Here is a 21,327-nt window from a genome sequence, read left to right as displayed (position 1 = left end):
TTTAAGCTTGCTGCAAGAGTTTTGAATTCTGATATATTGCTCTATTTAATTTCCAGCACCCCAGCCCCTTTACTTTTCTTGCAATTTAAGTTTCAGCTATTTTACTTTCTTGTTCTTTAAGTTACTTGCAATTTTACTTTCTGCACTTTATAATTTCTGCAAGTTTACATTCTGTTGCTTTAAGTTTCACCCAATTCACATCAATGTTAGCTTGACTAAACTAATCACCCACTAAATTTGCTTGATCCATCAATCCCTGTGGGATCGACCTCACTCACGTGAGTTTTATTACTTGATGCGACCCGGTACACTTGCCGGTTAGTTTTGTGTGTTTGGAAAATTCGTTTTCCGCAAAAACACCATCAGTAACTTGCAAAGTTAATGAGAAAAGTGATTGCCAATAACGCTCTCAAAGCCATCATTGACCACGTTAAGAGTCACGTTAACTAAGTTAACGTGAACTCTAACGTGGAGAGGGGAAGTTGAGCCAACGTTAGTGACACTTAACATTGTCACTAACGTTGGCAAATGCTCATAAGTGGCCATGTTAGAGTCCACGTTAACTTAGTTAACGTGGCCTCTAACGTTAGAAAGGGGGAGAAACGCCAACGTTAGTGACATTCAACATTGTCACTAACGTTGGCCTAAGGAGAAACATACCACGTTAACTCCCACGTTAACTTGGTTAACGTGGGAGCTAACGTAAGAAGCAAGCATGGTCGACAACGTTAGTGACACCCAACATTGTTAGTAACGTTGTAAGTAACCACACAACCCCCCAAGGAGCCATGTTAACTTCCACGTTAACTTAGTTAATGTGGAAGCTAACGTTGATGAGTGAAAGAATGGCCAACGTTAGTGACACTCAACATTGTCACTAACGTTGGGGATGGCTAAGCATGGCCACGTTAGAAGCCACGTTAACCTAGTTAACGTGGACTCTAACGTGAGGCATAGGGGCACCTTGGAACGTTAGTGACAATGTTGAGTGTCACTAACGTTCTCGAAGGATGGCAAGCCCACGTTAAAGAGCCACGTTAACTAAGTTAACGTGGGCTCTAACGTGGGAACAAAGGGGGCTTTTCAAAGTTATTGGGAATGTTAAGTCTCAATAACGTGTGCGAAGGACTTAGAGGCAACGTTAGTGGCAACGTTTATGCCACTAACGTTGAAGTTAACGTGGCTTTTACTTAGTAACGTTAGTGAGAAAGTTGATTGTTACTAACGTTCTCGAACTTATATTTTCACTAAACGTTAACACCCCTAACGTCCTGAGCTAAAGTCTCTACCCACTTCACATTTTCTCTCTGCAAGTAAAGCCAAGCCCAAATGAAGAAGAAAACTGCTTCAAACTCAAGATCCAAAGGCCCAAGACTTGAAGAGCCAACTAGAAGCTGAGAGAAGTAGTATATATAGGAGTAGCTTTGAATTGTTGAAGGAGTTCTGGAGATTGGAAAAAGAGAACTACTCTCTGTATTTTACTTTCTCTGCAATTTCTAGTTCTATGATGTATTCTCCATCTTTGTTTTCATTTTTTAGAGCTATGAACAACTAAACCCCTTTCATTGGGTTAGAGAGCTCTATTGTGATTCAATGGATTAAGTGTAGTTCTTATTCTTCTTCTTCTTTCTTTCCTCTTGATTTTACTAGAGAGCTTTCGATCTTCATCCAATTGGGTAGTTATCTTGGAAAAGAAACTATTCATACTTGGATCTCTTCTGAACCTTGAAAGAGGAATGAAGAGATCATGCTAGAAATGCTTTCTCATGCTGGACCAAATTGGGTGTGGATGGATATGTGACTATAATCCTTCCAACACTTGATTTGGGAAATGCATGTGGTATAATCAGTGACCATACTTCATCTCTTCTCATGAGCAATTGACCAAGGAATTGGCTATTGATCAAGATTTGAGAGATTGAATTCCAAGAAATTGGAATTTGATCAATTAAGATTGCCAAGGAGATCAATGAATGCATTGATTGAGGAAGAGATGAGAATGAACTTGATCCGGAGGATTGCAATATCTCTTGATCCCAATGTTCATTTTATTTTTAGTTCTTACATTTACTTTTCTTGTCATTTTACTTTTCTGCACTTTATTGCTTTCTTTACTTTTCTGTCAATTTACATTTCCTTGTTACTTATCACTCCATTATGATTCGTCTAACTAGGATAATCAATTAACCATTGATTGCTTAATCCGTTAATCTCTGTGGGATTCGACCTCACTCTATTGTGAGTTTTACTTGACGACAATTCGGTACACTTGCCGAAGGGAGATTTGTTGAGAGACAAGTTTTCCGTGCATCAAGTTTATGGCGCCGTTGCCAGGGATTGATTGTGCATCAACAATGATTAAATTGGAAGATCACTAGATTGAGCATTTTTATTTTGTGAATTTCATTTTCTGTTTGAGTGATTTACTTTCTGTTTTAGCTAAACTTCTTCCCTTCCCCCTCTACTCTTTTGTTTTTCTTTGTTATTTTTAATTCTGTTTGCTAACCCACTAACTGTTTGATATATTGCATCACCCACAACTAACAGTAATTCTGACAAAAATGCTCTCTGCACCTATCTTTTCTTGCTTGCACTTGATGGTTGTATGACAGGGAGAAGAAGCGGGGCTTCAACTTCCTTCGATTCTGAACCTGAGAGGACCTTCCTTAGATTAAGGAGGGAGGCAAGAGGAAAGAAAGTGGTTGGTGCTGAGGAAGAAGAGGAATTCTTTGAACCAAACATGGAAGATAACATGGAAAACCATCATGAAGAAGAGGATCACAACCATGGGAGAGGAGGTGGAGCAAATCATGCTAGGGAGGATAGAAGAGTTTTGGGCTCTTACATCAATCCAAACCCAGGCAATTGTGGAAGTAGCATCCAAAAGCCAACAATCCATGCCAACAACTTTGAACTTAAACCACAGCTCATCACCCTTGTTCAGAACAACTGTTCGTTTGGAGGAGGTGTTCAAGAAGATCTTAATCAACATTTGACTACCTTCCTGAGAATATGTGACCCATTGAAGTCTAATGGTGTTCATCCTGATGCCTATAGACTGCTCTTATTTCCATTCTCACTCAGGGACAAGGTAGCCAAGTGGCTGGAATCTTTCCCAAGGGAAAGCTTGACAACTTGGGAAGACGTGGTAAACAAATTCTTAGCAAGATTTTATCCTCCTCAACGAATCAATAGGTTGAGAGCTGAGGTCCAAACTTTCAGGCAACAAGATGGTGAGACTCTATATAAAGCATGGGAGAGGTTTAAAGACCTAACAAGGAGGTGCCCACCAGAGATGTTCAATGAATGGGTGCAGCTGCACATTTTCTACGAAGGGCTCTCTTATGAGTCAAAGAAGGCCATAGACCATTCATCCGGAGGATCTTTGAACAAGAAGAAGACTATTGAGGAAGCCATAGATGTTATTGAAACAGTAGCAGAGAACGACTACTTCTATGCTTCCGAAAGAGGGAACACAAGAGGAGTACTGGAGCTAAACAATGTAGATGCTCTGTTGGCCCAAAACAAGCTCATTACCCAGCAGCTGGCTGACCTCACCAAGTAGATGGAGATGAACCAAGTAGCAGCAATCTCAACTTCATCAACAACCCAAGAAGGAGTGAATGAAGAAGCAGAGGGTAGTCAGGAGCAAGCCAACTACATTGGGAATTCACCAAGGAAAAACTATGATCCATACTCCAAGACCTACAACCCTGGATGGAGAAACCACCCAAACTTTGGGTGGGGAAGTGAGCAAGATCAAAACCAAGACCAGAGACGTTACAACTCCAACAACAATGCAGCTCACCCGCAATTCACACAGAGGACATCTCAACACCCCCACAACAACACTTCTCCACATGCTTATCAAAACCAAAACAGCACATCTGCTCCGAATCACCCATCAATTGATGACAAGCTCTCTAAGATTGAAGCCTTACTTGAAGGAATATGCCAAGAGATTTAAGAAAATAAGGTGTTCAAAGAGGAGGTGCGAGCCAATATTAAGAACCAGGGAGAGACCATTAGGAAGCTGAAATTCCAGGTGGGATATTTAGCTGAGAAGATTCCCAAACCTACTTATAGCTTCGCAAGTGACACGGAGAAAAACCCCAAAGGAGAAGCAAAGAAAGTAAGATGGGAAGATTGCAAAATGGTCATTACAAGTGATCAAGAGACTGAAGACAAGCAAGGCATACTTTTCGAACAACCTGAAGACAACTCAACAAAGGAGGAGGATAGAGATCACCAAGAACTAGAAATCTCACAACAAGAGCTGCTGAAGCTCTATGCACCCTTCCCTCAACTGCTCAATGGTGCTGTGGGAAAGAGAATATACTCAAGGTTCCTAGACTTGTTTGCATCTCTGCATGTAAATATACCATTTATCAAGGCAATTCAACAAATGCCTGCATTCATCAAGTATATGAAGGAACTTTTTCCCAGGAAAAGCTCACTCAAAGGAGGCCAGACTATAGTGATGAACAAGGAATGTAGTGCCCTTATTCAACCTGAGTTGCCTACAAAAAGAAGAGACCCAGGGAGTTTTCACATCCCTTGTGCCATAGGTGAAACTATGTTCGATAGAGCACTATGTGATTTGGGGGCCAGCATCAACTTACTGCCATTATCCCTGGTGAAGAGGCTGCAGATCAATGAGATAATGCCCACAGATGTAATCATCAGACTGGCTGACAAAACTCAAAAGCAAGCAATAGGAGTGGTGGAAAATGTGTTGCTAAAGGATGGGAAATACTTTCTCCCAATAGACTTTGTCATCCTGGACATGGAAGAAAGTCACACTCATCCAATCATATTGGGAAGACCATTCCTAGCTACGGCCAGAGCACTTATCGATGTAGAGAAAGGGGAGCTAATATTGAGAATCCATGATGAACGACTCAGCTTCAATGTTTTCAAACTCTCACAAGAAATAGATCAAGAGGACAAGGAACTAAGCACAAATGATAATGAGACACTGAAGGAGGAGACAAGCATTGAAGCACAGCCAGTTCGTTCTGAGATCCCCTTAATTGATAAACACGAAAAACAGTAATTGCCACAGCTCAAGGAAAAATTGGAGGAACCTGAACCTTTAGAGGCAGGTAAAGAAAGCATCACAACCCCTTTAGAAAAAGAGGTCACCAAGGGGATGGCAACCTCAAAAGAAACAAAGAAGAAGGTACCAAGGAAGTGGAGGAACAAGAAGATCCCTACGGAAGACTTCTCTCCAGGGGATAGAGTTGTCTTAGCTTACTTCCCAGATATTCCCCCTAATCTCCCTACTGTACCATCTCAGTTACCCAAGGTCTTCACTATCAACAGAGTTCTTTCCGTGGAACATGTGGAGATCATTGATCCAATCAATGATATAAGTCCACAGCAAGAGGGGAGGACTTTAAGCACTACTAACCACCCTGATGAGGGAAAAACGTCAAGCTAGTGACGATAAAGAAGCGCTTCATGGGAGGCAACCCATGTTTTATTTGTTTTTAAAATAATGAATAAATCAATGTTTATGAATTTCAACCCAAACTTGACAAACACTTGGTGAAATTTTTATCATGCAGTATATAGTGAAGAACAAGTTTGGTGTTCAAAGCAAACCAAGATGCATGCTAGTCTTGGGAGCTTTGAACAAAACTTTTCATCACATTGCTTCAAACTAAGTTTGGTGTCACCCCATGGTGCCACCAAAATGCATAAGGATACACAAGTAGTTAGTTAGTTGAAATTCATAAATAAACAAACTCTTTTTCTTCTCTTTATTATTCTAGCCGTAGAGTTTGATTTTTATGATATTAATTTCCTTATTTTAAATCTTTATAGGAAAAGAAAAGAAGCATAAAAAGGGATGGATTGGACAACTAAACAAAGAAGGATCGGACACCACAAAAGGAAGGGCTACACACTTTTTCTAAAAAGGGAATACATTGGAAAATGTTGCCATGCAACATTGGAAAAATGGAACCCCTAAAAGACCGAGCAATCTCATTCATAAAGTGATGATCCTTGTCTTTTATCCATGCATCATCCCTACCGTCCATCAAGTAACCACTCAAACAATCCACACCATCCATTCTCTCACAACATCTCTATATAACTGACCCTTGTTCCGTGCCCACCTTCATTGTCATTACCCAATCTTCACCACTCTCCATTTTGGTACAAGACACTCCCTACCTCATTAAAAAAGACCTTTTTCTCACCTCACTCTCTTCATTGCAATAAAACCTTAAACAACCAAAAATCTCCACAACTTTGCCACCTTCACATATTAACTATCATTCATGGCGTCTTCGGGTTCTAAAAGAAGGAAGGGAAAGGAACCCATGGAAGAACACCCATACGATGAAAAGAGATTTAGAAGCTTGCATCATGCATTGCAATACGGGTGGATGGTTGATAAGGAAATCATTTATGAGCTGGGATTTCAAGTTAAAAAGACTGAGTGCCCCGAAATTACAGAGAAGATAGAAAGGAGAAGATGGGAGCTCCTCACTGACCCGATCATTAAGGTGAATGCAAACCTCATAAGAGAATTTTATGCAAATGCGGTTCGATATGATAAGAAGGATGAGTCTTACACAAGCTTTGTGAGAGGAAAGATGGTGGACTTTGGCCCCATGAGTGTCATGAGGGCATTGAAGCTACGGTCTATACAGTTTGAAGAAGAAAGCTATCACTCAAGATTGGACAACCCCAATTATGACCAGATTCTGCAAGATATTTGTGTACCAGAAGCTGACTGGGAAAGGGGTGCGGGAAATAAACCAAAGTTCATCAAGAGAACAGATCTCACCCCTGAAGCCAAGGGGTGGTTTGAGCTAGTGAGAAGGTCTATTCTCCCAGCTACAAACAACTCGGAGGTGAATGTCAAGAGAGCCACAATGGTGCACTGTATACTGAAGGGAGGAGAAATCAAGGTTCATGAACTCATAGCTGAAGGTATTAGAAAGATGGCAGAGAAAAGTGACTCAAGAGAAACGTTAGGTTATCCCAGCACTATTTATTGAATATGCAAGAAAGCTGGGGTGGTTTTTGAAGACGAGAACCCCATGTGGATAAAGGAAGGCATCCCAATAACTGTATGAAGGATGAATGCTGCTGCATCTCCTTTGCCTCAGCGGAAGCAAAGGAAGAGGACAGCCCCTCAAGTAGTGGAAGGACAAGTCTTAGATGGTCAAGCACAACAGACCTTGGACATGCACCAATTGCAGGAGGCCATTGATGGCTTGTCTAGACAATATTTGGAAAGCCAGGGGGCACAAAAAGAGCTTCAACTACAGATGATGGGGCAGCAAGAGGAAACACTCTCAAGATGGATGACTCAGCAAGGTGAGTGGCAAAGGCAAATGATGGAACAACAACTAAGTCAAGGACAACAATGGGGAGAAACATTCAACAGGATGGAACGAAGGCAAAACGAGCAACAAGAATCCATCTAGAGGCTAATCAACATCCAAGCACATCAAGGGGCACACATACATGAGATGCATCGAAGACAAATAGAACAGGCAAAACTATTGGACGAGCAAAGGGCATTCGAAGAAGGAGTTTACATGAGCGAAACAGGACATCACATGAACACTCAAGCCAGGCTCGGCTACTTAGTGGGACAGCTGCCAATATTGCATCCAGGAATAGCCAGGTATGAAGAAATGAAGGATGAATTAGCACGAGAGGAAAGACAAAGGGTGGAAGAGAGTCATGAGTTAGTAAGGAAGGCACTTGAGGATTGGAAGCAAGCAAGATTGGCACGGATGCGAGGAAGTGCAAGAGGAAACAAGGAGGACAAGCAAGGAAAAGAGCATGGACATCCACAACAGTAAAAGGTGGTGGAGTTCCTTCTTTATTCCACCTTTCTCTATACTTTAAATAAGGAAGATCTTGTATGAAATAGAACTTGCTTCCATGTTATGTTTAAACCTTTTTCAATTATGTCTTTTAAGTTTTTGGTATTGAAGAAAGTCTTTGTGCACTAGTCTCTATGTCACTGCATCCTCCTTAACTTACTTGTATGCTTGTTCCCTTTTAATCAAATGAAGAGAGAATGTTTATGTTTCAAAAGACCAGAGAGGAGTTCATACTATGGAGTACAGTCATGAGTTTGTGGTATGATCATAAGTTAGCTAAGTTGGTTCAACCATAAGGTGGGATGACAACTATCTGGCCTGAACACTTTGCTTTGAATATACTCATGAGACTAAGTATATGACAAGATCCTAATAAGAGAAAGAGAAAAGAATAATGAAAGTGGAAAAACAAAAGAAAAAGAGTAAGCAATAAGGCTAGGCACCAATGGTTTTGATCTTAAGATATGTGTCTGTGGTGTTCCTGTGTGAGGGATCTACTTGGATGAATAAGCTCTTAGGGGTGCTTTATCACCTGGTAACTTGGGTTAACTAACCCGGGATTATCAGCTGAAAGTCCATTATCAAGAGTAACCCTCACCACAGAGCATTTAGTAACCCAAAAAGGTGCTGGACACCAAGGTCTCAAGAAGGAAAATAAATGAACTATATGCCTGTGGTGTGTATGTATGGGGGAGAGACTTGAGGGAGTAAGTCCTTAGGGGTGCTTCAACACTTAGCACCTTGAACCAACTGGTTCGGGAGTGTTGGCTGAAAGCTTATCTTAAAATGTTGCCCCCTTACAGAGCACTTAGCCTAAGAACACCAATAAGCTCTGAAATGACAATAAAGGGATCAATGAATAAAAGTCTCATGGGATGTAAGCAAAGTGAGTGTTTTAAGACATGATAAAGGTCGGAAAGCCAGGAATGAACCTAAGTTGCTATGCATGAAACCACCATAAAATCAGTGATATGACTTCCACAAGAATGACTCATTGCTCTTGGCATTCCATTCATCATTCTCTTGTTCCAGTACTTGCTTAGGGACAAGCAAGCTTTAAGTTTGGTGTTGTGATGCCAGGGCATCTTGGCCAATTTCACTGACCTTTTCTTTACTGTTTTTAGGTTAGTTTCATGCATTTCCTTAGGAAATAAGCTAGTTTTGGGTAGATATTCACTTACACCTTGATTCAAGCATACATTATGCATTTTACATTATTTCATGAGGATTTTGCATATGTTTAGTGACAAAATTGTATGTTGCATTGCCCATGACTTGGACTAGAACTTTGATGCGCTCTATTGCTTGATTTCAGGACCAAAGGAAGCAAGGAATGGGAGGTAACTTGCAAAGTTAATGAGAAAAGTGATTGCCAATAACGCTCTCAAAGCCATCATTGACCACGTTAAGAGTCACGTTAACTAAGTTAACGTGAACTCTAACGTGGAGAGGGGAAGTTGAGCCAACGTTAGTGACACTTAACATTGTCACTAACGTTGGAAAATGCTCATAAGTGGCCACGTTAGAGTCCACGTTAACTTAGTTAACGTGGCCTCTAACGTTAGAAAGGGGGAGAAACGCCAACGTTAGTGACATTCAACATTGTCACTAACGTTGGCCTAAGGAGAAACATACCACGTTAACTCCCACGTTAACTTGGTTAACGTGGGAGCTAACGTAAGAAGCAAGCATGGTCGACAACGTTAGTGACACCCAACATTGTCACTAACGTTGTAAGCAACCACACAACCCCCCATGGAGCCACGTTAACTTCCACGTTAACTTAGTTAACGTGGAAGCTAACGTTGATGAGTGAAAGAATGGCCAACGTTAGTGACACTCAACATTGTCACTAACGTTGGGGATGGCTAAGCATGGCCACGTTAGAAGCCACGTTAACCTAGTTAACGTGGAATCTAACATGAGGCATAGGGGCACCTTGGAACGTTAGTGACAATGTTGAGTGTCACTAACGTTCTCGAAGGATGGCAAGCCCACGTTAAAGAGCCACGTTAACTAAGTTAACGTGGGCTCTAACGTGGGAACAAAGGGGGCTTTTCAAAGTTATTGGGAATGTTAAGTCTCAATAACGTGTGCGAAGGACTTAGAGGCAACGTTAGTGGCAACGTTTATGCCACTAACGTTGAAGTTAACGTGGCTTTTACTTAGTAACGTTAGTGAGAAAGTTGATTGTCACTAACGTTCTCGAACTTATATTTTCACTAAACGTTAACACCCCTAACGTCCTGAGCTAAAGTCTCTGCCCACTTCACATTTTCTCTCTGCAAGTAAAGCCAAGCCCAAATGAAGAAGAAAACTGCTTCAAACTCAAGATCCAAAGGCCCAAGACTTGAAGAGCCAAGTAGAAGCTGAGAGAAGTAGTATATATAGGAGTAGCTTTGAATTGTTGAAGGAGTTCTGGAGATTGGAAAAAGAAAACTACTCTCTGTATTTTACTTTCTCTGCAATTTCTAGTTCTATGATGTATTCTCCATCTTTTTTTTCATTTTTTAGAGCTATGAACAACTAAACCCCTTTCATTGGGTTAGAGATCTCTATTGTGATTCAATGGATTAAGTGTAGTTCCTATTCTTCTTCTTCTTTCTTTCCTCTTGATTTTACTAGAGAGCTTTTGATCTTCATCCAATTGGGTAGTTATCTTGGAAAAGAAACTATTCATACTTGGATCTCTTCTGAACCTTGAAAGAATAATGAAGAGATCATGCTAGAAATGCTTTCTCATGCTGGACCAAATTGGGTGTGGATGGATATGTGACTATAATCCTTCCAACACTTGATTTGGGAAATGCATGTGGTATAATCAGTGACCATACTTCATCTCTTCTCATGAGCAATTGACCAAGGAATTGGCTATTGATCAAGATTTGAGAGATTGAATTCCTAGAAATTGGAATTCGATCAATTAAGGTTGCCAAGGAGATCAATGAATGCATTGATTGAGGAAGAGATGAGAATGAACTTGATCCGGAGGATTGCAATATCTCTTGATCCCAATGTTCATTTTATTTTTAGTTCCTACATTTACTTTTCTTGTCATTTTACTTTTCTGCACTTTATTGCTTTCTTTACTTTTCTGTCAATTTACATTTCCTTGTTACTTATCACTCCATTATGATTCGTCTAACTAGGATAATCAATTAACCATTGATTGCTTAATCCGTTAATCTCTGTGGGATTCGACCTCACTCTATTGTGAGTTTTACTTGACGACAATTCGGTACACTTGCCGAAGGGAGATTTGTTGAGAGACAAGTTTTCCGTGCATCAATGTTGTTGTTGGTCTCTGCATGTTCCCTGGCTCTGATATGCTTTTTTGGGCCAAAAACAGGGTCAAAATAGGGCCCTAAATTGCCCCCAACGAATTCTGCAGATTCTGCAGATCGCGCACGTCACGCGATCGCGTTATCCAGCATTTTGCGTTGCCATGCGTGCGCGTCGTCCACGCATTCGCGTCACTTGTGCAGTTTCCAATGCATGCGTTCGCGTCAGGCACGCGAGCGCGTCATTGCAATTTCCTCTAATTCGCACGGTCGTTTGAGCCATGCGTCCGCGTCGCTTCTCGCTGGTCATCTCCTCAATTTCTTGTGTTCCTTCCATTTTTGCAAGCCTCCTTTCCAATCTCCAACTCATTCATGCCCTATAAAGCTTGAAACACTTAACACATAGATCACGGCATCGAATGGATTAAAGGAGAATTAAAATACATAATTAAAAGTCTCTAGGAAACAAGTTTTTAACCATGGAGTAATTTTGGGAAGGAATTGTAAATACATGGTAATTTAATGAATAAGTGGGTAAAGATTTGATAAAACCACACAATTAAACACAATATAAACCATAAAATGATGGTTTATCAACCTCTCCACACTTAGACATTAGCATGTCCTCATGCTTAGTTGAAGGAGATAAAATAAATGAGCAGGAACATGTAAAACTCATGTTATGCAATGCAACCTATACATATGAATGCAACTATATGATTCTTGTCCACTTGGTTAAAAGTAAATAAGCTCTTCAAGACAATCACAAATCAAATTCCACTAATTCAATTCTTATATAGTAACAACAGATAAAAATGCAAGAAGGTAGCTCATGAAAGCAGGGAACATAGAATTTAAGCATTGAACCCTCACTGATGATGTATGTACGCTCTAATCTCTAGTGTATAGGGTAATCACTCTATCCTTCTCTAATCATGCTTTCTAATTTTTTTGTTCTTCACCTAACCAATCAACAACATTTAATGTACCAATGCAAACATCATGAGGTCTTTTCAAGGTTGTAATGGGGCCAAGGTAAGGGTAAGGGTACATATATGGCTAAGTAAGCTTATAAATTGAATCTTTAATTAACCCAAGCTTTCACCTAACACACACACACACACACACACACACACACACACACACACACACACACACACACACATATATATATATATATATATATATATATATATATATATATATATTCTATATAACTTAAATTTCATACCTAGCTACCCAAAATTTCCTTTTCACTTTCCTTACTCATGTATCAATTTTTATTTTAATTTTATCATATATGCGTTGATCCTTGAATTTTAACTTAGCATTGGGATAATTTTGTCCCCTTATTTATTTATTGAATATTTTTGGATTTTTTTTAAACATGAAAATAAACATAGCTTATCAATGCACATAGAATTTTTCTTTTATAGTTTCACATGAGTAGGTACCCAAATTCCTATTATGTTATCATGACACATTCCCTTATTATCTTTTGTTCCCACAATTTTCCCATACTTAATTAACATACAATTCTATCTCAAGCTAACCAAAGATTCAATTGGAATATATAATTGTTTTTCCGCTTAAGGCTAGTGATGTGGTAAAATAAAGAACAAATGGGATTTAAAGGCTCAAAGTGGCTAACAAAGGTAACTGAAAGGGGAGGCTTATTTGGGATAAGTGAGCTAAACAAATAATGGCCTCAATCATATGCAAGCATATGAATATATTAAACATTGGACATATAGGATGAAACAAAATATAGATTACAATCATAGAGAAGTAAACATACAAGAATAAAATAATTATGGTTAAATAATGTAACCATGTATTTAGGCTCAAAGTCTCACAGGTTGTGTGTTCTTTAGCTCAAAAACCATGTTCCAAATACAACTTCAAGCAAATTTAACATAAAAGTTTTGATTAAAATTAGTGGAATTTTGTTCTAAAAATAGAGTCTTAGAAGAAACTTATTATCTTTTCAATCAAGTAGAACATGCATGCAACTAACCTATTACTATGTAATTTATCCTATTCTGCAAAAGGAAAACTAACTAAATATCCTATTTTATTGGTGTTAGGGAAGAGAAATTACCTCCGGAAGTCAAGTACTGACCGACCTCCCCACACTTAAGGCTTTGCACCGTCCTCGGTGCCATCTGTCAGGAACAAAGGTGGATTGGTTGTAGTTTCTCCACAGTCGGGACCGTCATGGCTCCCTGTGCTGGTAAATAAAGTGGAGTCCGGGGTGTCTGGGTCTTTGTATTTTCCCATAAGTAGCTCCTTGAGGTATGTGAATCGGCGCTTGTTACGGCGCTCTCTTAGCTTTGCTTTGTGTTCCTGCCGATCCAACCTCTCAAGTATCTGATGAAGTAGGTGGTTTGTTGTAGGTGCTTGTGGTGTTGAAGGTGGAATGTCTTCACCCGGTTCAGTAGGCTGTCTTATAGTGGCTGCACCATAGTAGAACGGCCATGTCTGCAGTGAAGGAGGACTCTTGGGTGCTCAGAAAGACGTAATGGGACATAATCTGTGCCCACACGTGAGCCTCCAAGGTAAGTGCAGAAGCCAATATTCCCTTAGGTCGGGAACGATGGTATCCGTAGATCCATATGCTGCCAGGTAGTGCGATAACTCTGAGAACAACGTCCCAATCAAATTGGTACATCTGGCACTTGAGTGCGGCCTCTTGAAATGTGTTCAGTCCTCTGGAGTAGGGGGAAGATCTAAAGCTCGCTGAATGGCCTTTTCTGTAATGGGGACTTGCTTCTGTCGGACATAGACAGACTACAGGGTTGGCAGGTGAAAATTAGAGTAGAACTCGACTACCCAGGAAAGATTAACCTGCCGTGGCTGTCTCTGTAGGAAATTTTATTGTCTTCGTTCAATTTACGGCTCAACAAATTCAGCAATACGGGTCGGGAGGATAAGAAGGTATTCATTGTTGTAACTCCTTTCTGCCAGGATGGGGAACATCTGCTCACAGTAGCGATTGATAAATCGCGTAGTGTCCTTTGCTGGGAAGGCTTTATCTTTTTTATCAACCTTTATAATCCTCTTAATTCTTTTTGTTGAGGGCTTAACTGTAGTTGAAGATGGCTCTGCCACTAATGCTCTTTTTGTTCCTCTTCTTGCTGGTGGTTTGGGAGTAGCTTTCTCCTTGCCTTTCTTGGTGGCCATCCTAAAAGAAAGAAAAGAGAAAGTAGGTTAAAATGTCAAGGGTTAGAGCAAGGAAGAGAATGGGAAAGGTGGTAATCAATGCACATTAAAAGATGAATGATGTTAACACATGGTCATGACTACATGTGAAAAATCATCAACGGAAATATAGCAAGTGCACATGATGACAATTAAATGCAAGGTGTTTATTGGCATGCAGGCAAAGGCATGAGTAGCATAGATCAAGCATTCAATGTTCAAGTTAGATTACCAAGCCTTTCAAACTAATAACCTGTTTGTAATGACAATTATATTGAATTAATATGATATGAAAAAGGGTTTTGTGAAAAGCAAGCATTTTAGAGTAGTAGGATAAAAGATATCGAAAAATAGTGCACAATGCCATACGGGCGTTTTCACAAACACATAGCATGCATGGTAAATAAGCTAATGAAAATAATAAATTGAACATGCAAGCAACCCTTAAAAATTAATATATAATTGCCAAACAATTTTGCAACAATTCACAAGCATATCGTAAGAAACAATGACCCAAATAAATTTCCAACACCAATTAAAAGAAAAAGAAAGAAAAAGAAAACATGGATAATGAAAGTAAAAAGAAAAAAAGAACGGAAGAAGAAAACATAAAATAAGGAAGAAGAATAGAAAAGTAAGGAGGGAAGAAGAAAAGAAAAACCTTGAAAATGGTGGTGAGAGAGAGAAAGTAGAAAGTGAGAAAGAGGGAAAAAGGAAGAAAGGGGAAGAAAGAAATAAGAAGGGAAAAGAAAAAGTAGGATTTGGGGAAGAGAAAGATAAGATATTTTGGCAGATTAGGATAAGCTGTGCGGTGCAAGCGACGCGGACGCGTGGGGTACGCATTCGTGCGGATGGCGCTTGATGAGCGGATAATTTATACGCTTTTTGGCATTGCTTTTAGGTAGTTTTTAGTATGATTTAGTTAGTTTTTATTATATTTTTATTAGTTTTTATTCAAAATTCACATTTCTAGACTTTACTATGAGTTTGTGTGTTTTCCTGTGATTTCAGGTATTTTCTGGCAGAAATTGAGGGACCTGAGCAAAATCTGATTCAGAGGCTGAAAAAGGACTGCAGATGCTATTGGATTCTGACCTCCCTGCACTCGAAATGGATTTTCTGGAGCTACAGAAACCTAAATGGTGCGCTCTCAATTGCGTTAGAAAGTAGACATCCAGGGATTTCCAGCAATATATAATAGTCCCTACTTTGCTCAAAGATAAATGACGTAAACTGGCGTTCAACGCCAGTTCCATGTTGCATTCTGGCGTTAAACGCCAGAAACAGGTTACAAGTTGGAGTTAAACGCCCAAAACAGGCTACAACCTGGCGTTTAACTCTACAAACAGCCTAGGCACGTGTAAAGCTCAATTCTCAGCCCCAGCACACACCAAGTGAGCCCCGGAAGTGGATTTTTGCACTATCTGTCATAGTTTACTCATTTTCTGTAAACCTAGGTTACTAGTTTAGTATTTAAACAACTTTTAGAGATTTATTTTGTATCTCATGACATTTTCACGTTTTACATTGTATCTCTATGGCATGAGTCTCTAAACTCCATGATTGGGGGTGAGGAGCTATACTGTGTCTCGATGAATTAATGCAATTACTTCTGTTTTCTATTCAAACACGCTTGTCTCTGTTCTAAGATATTCACTCGCACTTAACCATGATGAATGTGATGATCCATGACACTCATCACCATTCTCAACCCATGAACGCATGCCTGACAACCACTTCCGTTCTACCTTAGAATGAGTGTGTATCTCTTTGATTCCTGGTTCACGTGTTTGATTGTATCTTCTGACAACAGAGCATTCAAATCCGTGAGAGCAGAGTCTTCGTGGTATAGGCTAGAATTATTGGCGGCCATTCTTGAGATCCGGAAAGTCTAAACCTTGTCTGTGATATTCCGAGTAGGATCTGGGATGGGATGACTGTGATGAGCTTCAAACTCACGAGTGCTGGGCGTAGTGACAGACGCAAAAGGATCAATGGATCCTATTCCAACATGAGTGAGAACCGACAGATGATTAGCCGTGCGGTGACAGCGCATTTGGACCATTTTCACTGAAAGGACAGATGGTAGCCATTGACAACGGTGATCCACCAACATACAACTTGCCATGGAAGGAGTCTAGCGTGCGTGAAGAAAAAAACAGTAGGAAAGCGGAGATTCAGAAGACAGAGCATCTCCAAAACCTCAATCTGTTCTCCATTACTGCACAACAAGTAACCTTTATTTCATGTTATTTAGTTTTCATAAACAAAAGTAATTTTTATCATTAATCTCCTGACTAAGATTTACAAGATAACCATAGATTGCTTCAAGCCGACAATCTCCGTGGGATCGACCCTTACTCACGTAAGGTATTACTTGGACGACCTAGTGCACTTGCTGGTTAGTTGTGCGGAGTTGTGAAAAGTGTGAATCACAATTTCGTGCACCAAGTTTTTGGCGCCGTTGCCAGGGATTGTTCGAGTTTGGACAATTGACGATTCATCTTGTTGCTTAGATTAGGAAAAATTTTTCTTTTTGGTTTAGAGTCTTCTATTATTGTTTTTGGTTAAAATTTTAAAGTCCTTATTTTATTTTTCTAAATTATTTTCGAAAATTTTTAAAAATCAATAACTTCATGATTTAGTCTTCTGTTTGAGTTTAGTTTCATATTTTAAGTTTGGTGTCAATTGCATGATTTTATTTTTCATTCAATTTTTGGAATTATATGTTCTTAGTTCTTTCTTAATCTTCAAGTTGTTTTTGTTTATTTTCCTTGTTTGATCTTTAGTTTTTCTTGTTTTGTGTTTTTTCTTGTTTTTCTTGTGCATTTTCGAATTATTAGTATCCAAAATATAAAAAAATTGTATACATTAAATATTTTTTTCTAAGAACACTTTAAATTTATAGCTCAGTTGGCTAGAGCGTTGTGCTTATGTTCTTGGTAATTGGGTATCTTCCTTTTAAAACTTTTTTAAAAATAATTTTTCTTTGATTAAATCTTGTATCAAAGTTTTAAGTTTGGTGTTCTCTTGTTATTTTTCTTTAATTTTTGAAAATTTATTTTTAGTTTTCTAAAAGTTTTAAGTTTGGTGTTCTTTTTATGTTCTTGTGAGTCTTCAAGGTGTTCTTGAGTCTTCTTTGTATTTTGATCTTAAAATTTTTAAGTTTGGTGTTCCTTGGTGTTTTTCCTCCAAAATTTTCGAAAAACAAGGAGCATTAGATCTTAAAATTTTAAGTCTTGTGTCATTTTATTATTTTTCTCTTTCCTCATTAAATTCAAAAATATCTTTTCTCTTTATTTTAAATTGTATTTTTGAAAATTACTTTTAAAAATTCAGATTTTTTTTTAAAAATGAAATCTTTTCAAAATTCAAAATCTTTTTCAAAAATCATATCCAAAGTTTTTCAAATCTTCTTAATTAAGCAATTATTTTCATTTTCAAATTTATTTTTCTCTTGGTTTTCGAAATTTACATTTTAACTTCTAAATATTTTATTTTATTTTATCTTATTATTTTTATTTATCTTAATAATTTGGTTTGTCCTACTTAAATAAAATAAAAACAAAAATATATTTTCTTTGCAATTCATATCAATTCCATTTTATCCATCATGGATCTAAGTGGAAATGAACAGTCCAGAAGGACTCTGGGGTCATATGCTAATCCCACTACTGCTGCATATGGGAGTAGTATCTGTATACCTCCCATCAAAGCAGGCAGTTTTGAGCTAAATCCTCAGCTTATTGTCATGGTGCAGCAAAACTGCCAGTATTCCGGTCTTCCACAGGAAGAATCTACTGAGTTTCTGGTATAATTCTTGCAAATTGCTGACACAGTACGTGACAAGGAGGTATATCAGGATGTATACAGGCTGTTACTATTTCTGTTTGCTGTAAAAGATCAAGCTAAAAGGTGGTTAAATAACCAATCCACAGCAAGCATAAAAACATGGAAACCGTTATCAGACAAATTTCTGAATCAATATTTCCCTCAAAAAAGGATGACACAGCTAAGGCTGGACATCCAAGGCTTTAAATAAGAGGATGATGAATCCCTTTATAATGCTTGGGAGAGGTACAGAGGGATGCTAAGGAAATGCCCCTCTGAAATGTTTTCAGAGTGGGTGCAATTAGACATCTTCTACTATGGGCTTACAGAAAGAGATCATATATCTCTAGACCACTCAGCTGGTGGATCTATACACATGAGAAAAACTATTGAAGAGGCTCAAGAGCTTATTGATATAGTTGCTAGAAATCAGCATCTGTACATAAGTAGTGGGTCCTCCATAAAAGAAGAAGCCAAAGCAGTGTCTACTGAACTTGGTCCTCCAGAACATGTTGCTGAACTCAATCAACAATTGTGTTTTCTAACAAAACAGATAGCAGAATTCAAGGAGATGCTACAAGACACTAAAAATGCTAATAAAAATATGGAAGCACAATTGAATCAGACAAAACAGTAGTTATCAAAGCAGATAATAGAAGAGTGCCAGGCAGTTCAATTAAGAAGTGGGAAAACATTAAATACCTCACTTCAGAGTAGCAGAAAGCCATGAAAAGAACAACTGACAGAGGATGAGCAAAATATTATCCAAAATCCCTCTGAGGACAGTAAGAGCCCAGAGAGGAATAACTCTGGCGTTCAAATGCCAGAAAAGGATGCAAAGCTGGCGTTAAACACTAGAAACAAGTTGCAAAGCAGAGTTAAACGCCAGAAACAAGTTACAGACTGGCGTTTAACTCCAAGGAAGACCTCTACACATGGAAGCTTCAATGCTCAGCCCAAGCACACACCAAGTGGGCCCGGAAGTGGATTTCTCCATCATTTACTTATTTCTGTAAACCCTTGGTCATTCTGGTTCCCTCTCTTGGGCCGAAGCCAATGAACCCTATTTTCACTTATGTATTTTCAACGGTAGAGTTTCTACACACCATAGATTAAGGTGTGGAGCTCTGCTGTTCCTCATGAATTAATGCAAAGTACTACTGTTTTTCTATTCAATTCAAGCTTATTCTTATTCTAAGATATTCATTCGCACCCAAGAACATGATGAATGTGATGATTATGTGATGCTCATCACCATTCTCATTTATGAACGCGTGCCTGACAACCACTTCCATTATATATGAAGATAAGCTAGAATGAGTATCTCTTAGATATCTAATACAGGGGACCGAGTCCAAGATATTAGAGTCTTCGTGGTATAAGCTAAAATTATTGACGGCCATTCTTGAGATCCGAAAAGTCTAAACCTTGTCTGTGGTATTTCGAGTAGGATCTGGGAAGGGATGGCTGTGACGAGCTTCAAACTCGCGAGTGCTGGGCGTAGTGACAGACGCAAAAGGATTACTAAATCCTATTCCAGCAGGATCGAGAACCGACAGATGATTAGCCGTGCGGTGACAGCACATTTTGGACCATTTTCACTGAGAGGACGGGATGTAACCATTGACAACGGTGATGCCCAACATACAGCTTTTCATGGAAAGGAGTATGAAGGATTGGATGAAAGCAGTAGGAAAGCGGAGATTCAGAAGGAACTAAGAATTTCTATATGCTTATCTGAAATTCTCACCAATGAATTACATAAGTATCTCTATCTTTATTTTATATTTTAATTATCAAATCTCCATAACCAATTGAATCTGCCTGACTGAGATTTACAAGGTGACCATAGCTTGCTTCAAGCCGACAATCTCCGTGGGATCGACCCTTACTCACGTAAGGTTTATTACTTGGACGACCCAGTGCACTTGCTGGTTAGTTGTGTGAAGTTGTGACAAAGAACTAAGATTATGAACGTGCGTATAAAGTTTTCAGTGCCGTTACCAAGGAATGAACGATCACGATTTTGTGCACCAAGTTTTTGGCGCCGTTGCGAGGGATTGTTCGAATTTGGACAACTGACAGTTCATCTTGTTTCTCAGATTAGGTAATTTTATTTTAATTTTAAGTTTTTGTTTTTATTCTTTGTATTTTCAAAAAATTTTCAAAAAAATAAATAAATAAATAAATAAATTATTCTATGGATTCAGAATTTTTAAGAATGAATTCTAGAGTTTCTTCATGATCTGTTGAAGCCTGGCTAGTTGTCAAGCCATGTCTAAATTTTTGGACTGAGGCTTCCACTTATCATGGCAAGAGCCCTTGGACTCTCATCTAATTAGCTGTTATATGCCTGATTTGTATCTGCTGAAGCTTGGCTGGCTAGTGAGCCATGTGTAATTCCTGGACTGGAGCTTTAGACTAACATTGCATGATTCCTGGAATTCTCATTAGAAATTTTGAAATCCTTATTTTTCTTTTTCCAATTAATTTTTGAAAAATCCAAAAAAAAAGTAAAAAAATCATAAAAAAACAAAAAAAAAATTAATTTTGTGTTTCTTGTTTGAGTCTAGTGTCAAGTCATAAGTTTGGTGTCAATTGCATGTTTATCTCTTTCTTACATTTTTCGAAAATTCATGCATTGCATTCTTCATGATCTTCAAGTTGTTCTTGATGATTTTCTTTGTTTGATCTTTGCATTTTTATGTTTTGTGTCTTTTCTTGTTTTTCATATGCATTCTTGCATTCATAGTGTCTAAAAATTAAAAATTTCTAAGTTTGGTGTCTTGCATGTTTTCTTTTCTTGAAGATTTTTCAAAAATAAGTTCTTGATGTTCATCATGATCTTCAAAGTGTTCTTGGTGTTCATCTTGACATTCATAGTGTTCTTGCATGCATCATTTGTTTTGATCCAAAATTTTCATGCATTGAGTCTTTTTGATGTTTTTCTCTCTCATCATTAAAATTCAAAAATAAAAAAAATATCTTTTCCTTTTTTCACTCATAAAATTCAAAATCTTTGGGTTGACTTTTTCAAAATTTTTAAAATTAGTTGTTTCTTGTTATAGTCAAGTCAAGATTTCAATTTCAAAAATCTATCTTTCCAAAATCTTTTTCAAAATCAAACCTTTTTCATTTTATTTTCCTTTGTTTTCGAA

Source organism: Arachis ipaensis, chromosome B6 (assembly GCF_059453495.1).
Source record: "Arachis ipaensis isolate K30076 ecotype BB chromosome B6, ASM5945349v1, whole genome shotgun sequence".
NCBI classification, from domain to species: Eukaryota; Viridiplantae; Streptophyta; class Magnoliopsida; order Fabales; family Fabaceae; genus Arachis; species Arachis ipaensis.
The sequence above is the reverse complement of the archived record's forward strand: the minus strand, read 5'-3'. Positions refer to the sequence as shown.